Below are 6,598 nucleotides of genomic sequence, written 5' to 3'. Positions count from 1 at the left end.
ACTAACTATGTCATTACCTAGGTAAAAAGGACTCTGGTTGGTTGAAGCATAGATACACTTAGAAAATCTCCACACATGGACAAGCATATATTCAGTGATTATTTAGGTGACAAGCAATCAGAGGTCTCTTCAGGGACATCAGGGTGATGGCAAATGATGATTCCTCCTAGTTCTCTCTGCATCTATAGACAGACATTCATACACATATGCAGAGAACACTTATCTGTACTTCAAGGTTGCCTGGCTACGCCCTGGATCTTATTAAATATAGTTAACTACACACACAATGAAAGCAACTTCTTAGAGAGTATAAAGGCAGACTAACTCTAATTTCAATTTATTTTCTAACATGCATAAATAAATGTTCTAATCCCTCCAGCATGTAAAATAACACTGTTGAACATTCTATTATTGCTGCAAACATTCATTAGTGTAAAGGCATTCGGTCTACAGCTACTAATATGTACACTAATAGATCTAATAGATCTATTCAATATTTTTGACTTGAATAGTTATTATTCAAGAAGAAACAAATATATATATTTTTATGAAGGTCACAATAGCTGTACGATTCTAATCCTTTAGAATGTTTAGCATATGGAGAGAAAAACAAGAAGAGAACACATTTCTGTAAAAGTATACATCAGACTGTATATTTACTTTAAGATATCATAAACTGAAATTAATTAAATCAACTTAGGAGGAGATAGGAGGGATCCGGAGCAGGAGGAGTCAGGTGAGACTGTTGGAAGTTGTGGCGGTATTCTAAGAATACCTACTTCCCCCCAGTCCGTTTATCCGCCCTTTAAATAAAACAGTTCGAGTCCGCGTTAAAGTTTAAAGCCAATTTAATAGTAAAGTCAAAGAGTGCTGAGCTCAGGATGTCATGATCTGGGCTGTGGGGCTTCCCTCAGCCACATGAGGTCGCTGTTCCCTGCACTGCTAATTGTTATCACCTGTCTAGATGTCATTATCACTTACACCTGCTCACTATTAAGGATAAGGACTATAAGAACTCTAATTTCCCACTCTTCATCGTGTCAGCATTGTCTTTCGTCCTGTCTGTCTGCTGCGTTCCTGATTCCTGACCTTGACCGTGTTCCCTGTTTTGGTTTATTTAGTATTCAGTTTATGTCGTGTTGTGCCGTGTTGGCCTTTTGGTTTTGTTTTGTTCTGTTTATTTGTGTTTATTTAATTAAAAAATACTTACCTGCATTTGGACCCAGATCTCCTCCTGCTCATTCGTGACAGAATGCAGACACCATCGATGGGTCCAGCGGGGAGTAATTTTTTTTTTGTCTGAGGAGGCGGCGGCGTTTGAGGCGGTGTCGGCCGCTCGGTTCGAGGAGGTCATTTACCTCCAACTGGCCGAGATGGAGGCCTGTAGGGCTGAGTCGGCGCGACGGCGTTCCCGCTTTGCAGTGGGGGTGGAGTGGCTCTTCCGTGGGAAGGCGGAAGTGACCACTCTCTCTATTCCGGACGCGGCGGTGACCGCTCTCTCTGTTCCGGACGCGGCGGTGACCGTGCTCTCTGTTCCGGACGCGGCGGTGACCGCTCTCTCTGTTCCGGACGCGGCGGTGACCGCTCTCTCTGTTCCGGACGCGGCGGTGACCGCTCTCTCTGTTCCGGACGCGGCGGTGACCGCTCTCTCTGTTCCGGACGCGGCGGTGACCGCTTTCTCTGTTCCTGACGCGGCGGTGACCGTTCTCGCTGTTCCTGACGCGGCGGTGACCGCGCTCTCTGTTCCTGACGTTCCTCTAGCGGCGAGGCCAGTTCGCGGTCCTCTGACGGCGGTGCCCGCGGACATTCCTCTGGCGGCGAGGCCAGTTCACGTTCCTCTGACTGCGGTGCCCGCGGACGTTCCACTGGTGGCGAGGCCAGCTCACGTTCCTCTGGTGGCGAGGCCAGCTCACGTTCCTCTGGCGGCGAGGCCAGTTCACGTTCCTCTGACTGCGGTGCCCGCGGACATTCCTCTGGCGGCGAGGCCAGTTCACGTTCCTCTGACTGCGGTGCCCGCGGACGTTCCACTGGCGGCGAGGCCAGCTCACGTTCCTCCGCTGCACGGGCCTGGCCCGCCGTCCCTCCCCCTGATTCACCTTCCACCGTTCCTCCTCCCTCCAGGATTTTGTTTGGGAACGTCTGGAAGCCGTTCCCTTGAGGGGGGGTAATGTCATGATCTGGGCTGTGGGGCTTCCCTCAGCCACATGAGGTCGCTGTTCCCTGCACTGCTAATTGTTGTCACCTGTCTAGATGTCATTATCACTTACACCTGCTCACTATTAAGGATAAGGACTATAAGAACTCTCATTTCCCACTCTTCATCATGTCAGCATTGTCTTTCGTCCTGTCTGTCTGCTGCGTTCCTGATTCCTGACCTTGACCGTGTTCCCTGTTTTGGTTTATTTAGTATTCAGTTTATGTCGTGTTGTGCCGTGTTGGCCTTTTGGTTTTGTTTGTTCTGTTTATTTGTGTTTATTTAATTAAAAAATACTTACCTGCATTTGGACCCAGATCTCCTCCTTCTCATTCGTGACACAGGATTCTTGAACAGCCAATATCAAATCTGTCATCTGGGCAGTCCAGAATGTCTCACAAAGCTAAAATATGCATTTATATTCTTGATTCTGCAGGCCCCTCCTTCTGACATCTTTCAGCTTTCTCCTCCAATTAGGGCCTGTTTTCACCAATCGCTCCTGCACAGAAAAGAAAATACAGCCCCCACCCCATTCTTCTTCTTAGAGTGACCAAAAGTAAAAGTCTAAAGTGACCTTCAAATAGCTACTGCTGTTGCAGGGCTTCTTTCTCCAGGGCCGGTCCGTCCTACAGGCGAAGCAGTTTTCTGCCTGGGGCGCCAGGTGTGCGTAGGGCGCCGCCAGTCGCCCTTACAAAAAAAAAACAAAAAAAACATGTGGGCGCTCAGGTGCCCCCCTCCTTTTCTACACAATGAACAAATAAGCAAGAATAAATACACTTTTTATTTACAATATTTCATCTGGCCTGGCTGATGCACTTGAACAGAGACACGATGCTGCTGCTTACTTTAGTGGGGGGATATGTCTCTGCACAACTGGCAGCCCCAGGCCCGCAGCCCAATCAAGACGTGCGCCGTCGATGTAATGTAAACACAAATACATGGTTGTGTATGGGCGCACATCACACCAGGCAGACAGGTGTAAAAATGAAAAGGCACAAGCCCTCAGGTGTGCAGGGCAGAAAACGGAGGAAAGAGGAGGAGGAAAGGAAAGCCCAATTAAGAGGTAAGCTATGTCAACAAAGCGCTGTTTTGCGTTTCTGTGTTATTTTAAGCTGATTGGCGCTAACGCTAGCATTAGCTAAGTGATAAAAATAAAGGCAAAGCTAGCTAGATAATGCAATGTTATGATGAGCTATTGCTAGATTCATACAGACTGAGATGAATGCTCAACCCTCACGTTTTGGCTTAGTAGTTTTATTACCAAAAACTAGGTTACTACTATACACCTAACTGCCTTGAGTCTCAAAATGAGTAGCAGGCTGCACCATTATATCAGTGATGATGTGGCTACAGCTATCAATTAAAAAATCTATTTAAATTGTTTGTCCTGTGCAGCTATACATGCTTTTGCTAGGATAATAACTGTACCTGTGTCTGTACAGACTCACTCACCAAATTCTTAAAGTCCCCAACTCCTGGAGAAGGGACATCTACACCACTCTCTGAAGCATGTAAGTAACTCGAGCCAATTAATTGTGGTCTCAGTGTAATTGATAAGTTGTTGTAGTTTACAGTTACACCTTGCTATTACATGTAGGATTTAGTCAAATTTAATAAATTTCATTTGTTTTGTTTATGTGCATTAACATCACTCTACACAAAAGACAATGCAGTGGTGTAAGAGTATGAATGTACTTCTGTTTTCTCTTTTGCACATTTTGATTTTATAAGGCCCATAGTTTATAGCATGTTCAAGCAAATGTTTATTTTATTATTTTATCATTATACATTTTATTTTATCATCCTTGTTTAAAGGAGTAAAACTGACTCGGACTGGCTGACTTTGTTGTTAATTTTGTTAAAATATGCGAGCCATAAAAAACAAAAAAACATCTTTTTGTTCTGTAATTTGTGGAGGGGGGGCACCCAAATGCCAATCCTGCTGGGGCACCAAAATGTGTAGGACCGGCCCTGTCTTTCTCATACGTGCCTGTAAACAGAGGTTTCTCAGAAATGACATGAATGTAGAGAGTTCGTACCTACACACACATTTTACTAAACAGATTCTGTTACACAGTGTCTTTGTCTTTTTCATAAGCACAGAACATTCTGTCTTCACATAAGCACAGAACATCCAAAACACAAATTTAAAAGCATTTAGAAAAAGTGTTTTCTACAAGACCCAGGCCGCAGCCATGATGGTGACCCACAGTGGAGCTAACAGAGGGAGGAGCCATGGTGGAGAAAGGGCTGACGACTCCAGGGGGCCGACTGACGGAGGAGGAGCAGGTGGCGCTGGAGCCCAAGGTGAAGATGGAGAGCCAAAAATCCTGGGCAACACGAGGATCCGGAGATTAAAGGTGGAGCCCAAGGCTCTGGTGACTGAGGCAGAGATGGAGGTCCGCAGCGGACCCAGAGTGACAGAGGACTGAGGCAGACCTGGAGGGAGGGAGCAGCCCAACTGAGCCGGTGGGACGGGGTGCAGCCGGAGGAGTAGAGTCCTGCGGCGATGGTGGGAAGACGACCGACCAAGGTCGACGGGCAACGGTGGAGACGAGGGAGCTGGGAGCCGCAGGGTCAGAGGGCCGAGGTGGAGTGCTTGACTCTGAGGCTGGTGGCGAAGACGACGGGATGATGCCGATAGAGACTGGCAGACCCGCAGCGAGCCCACTGCACAGACGGTGGGCTGAGGGTAAACAGAGGGGCTGTCAGGGGTATGGCTGATGCCATGGCAGACAGAAATGGGCAAAAGAGGGAGGGTGGGTTAGAAATCCAGGCAGGCAGACTGTTCAGGGTAGACAGGAAGTTCAATTTCTATATCCTCAGTGAAATCACCCAAATCTTGTTCCATATAGCATTCAGGGCAGACAAATAGTTTAAGGCAGACAGGTAGTTCAGAGGATGGTGGAAGAAAGAGGGCATGTTTGCATATATCCTCAGTGAAATCAAACAAATCTTGTTCCAAATGGCATTCAGGGCAGACAGATAGTTCCAGGCAGGAAGGTAATTCCATTTTTAAATGTCCCAGATCCAGGTTTTGCTCAACCCCAGCCATGGTGCAGTGGGCGGGGCTTTCCATAGGCCCCTCTCACTCCACATTGCTTCCCACTGTCTCAGGCAATATAGCTGGCTCTCGCACGTGATAGGCTCAGGCTCCATAGCGATCTCTTGTGCTGTCGCCCCTGTTGAGGATGGCTCGTTGGTCATGCTGGGCTCTGACTCTCCATCCACGGTGGGCTTAGGCTGATGCTCCGCACTGCGGGGTGATGGAAGGCTGGGCTCTGGGTCTGGAGTGGGGCTGGTGTCATCCTTCACGGTCTGTGAAGCTCTGCTGGACACCAGCACCCACTCGAGGTAGTCAGCTAGGCTCTTCCAAAGACCATCCACGGACAGCTGTGCTTTTATGGCGGTGTTAAAGGAGTAGTTCACTTTCAGAACAACAATTTACAGATAATTTACTCACCCCCTTGTCATCCAAGATGTTTATGTCTTTTTTTCTTCAGTCGTCAAGAAATTATGTTTTTTGAGATAAACATTTCTGGAAATTTGTCCATATAATGGACTTAAATGGTGCTCCGATTTTTGAACCTTCAAAATGCAGTTTAAATGTGGCTTCAAAGGGCTGTAGACGATCCCAGCCGACGAAGAAGAGTCTTGTCTACCGAAACGTTCGGTCATTTTCTTAGAAAAATATATTTTTATATACCTTTTAAGCACTGAAATTCTTCTAGCACTAGGGCTAATGCACGTTCGTGGCTTTGCGTTCTACATAATCATGTCGAAAGGTGACACGTGACGTATGCGAAACCCAGTGTTTACTAGCTTGGAGACGAAGGACCGTTCCAGAGTTATTGCGTGTGGAATGACACAAATTTAATTTGGTCCAGTCGTGACAGCACTGAGATTCCTGCTCCATTGAATATGTGGGCATTTTCCACACTTGCACCACCACGTCTCTTTTGAACGCGGTCTGCCTGAGGCATGTGTCGCCGCTGCAGTATTCTCTCTCTCTGACTGAGTTCATCGTCTGTGTCATAGAGATATATATATATATATATATATATATATATATTAGTGGTGGGCCGTTATCGGCGTTAACGTGCTGCGTTAACGTGAGACTTTTATCGGGCGATAAAAAAAATATCGCCGTTAATCTATTCTCAAAATTGGGTTGGGAGCTGGGTCTAAACTACGCAAGCTATGATGACTTTCACCTTGATAGTTTAGCGTGGATGTATACCAAAGACTAAAGAATATGGTCGCGCGTTTATGTCTCCTCCGCCAAAACACAAACGGGATCATGTCGTCCTCCATTCATAAAAACCGAATCTACTATAGCCCGAAATGCCACGTAAATTCGTAGTTTTTTGGATTCATAAATCAAATAGGGTCTGTCACTTAATT

Source organism: Garra rufa, chromosome 4, assembly GCF_049309525.1.
Source record: "Garra rufa chromosome 4, GarRuf1.0, whole genome shotgun sequence".
Taxonomy (NCBI): Eukaryota; Metazoa; Chordata; class Actinopteri; order Cypriniformes; family Cyprinidae; genus Garra; species Garra rufa.
This window is presented reverse-complemented; position numbering follows the sequence as displayed.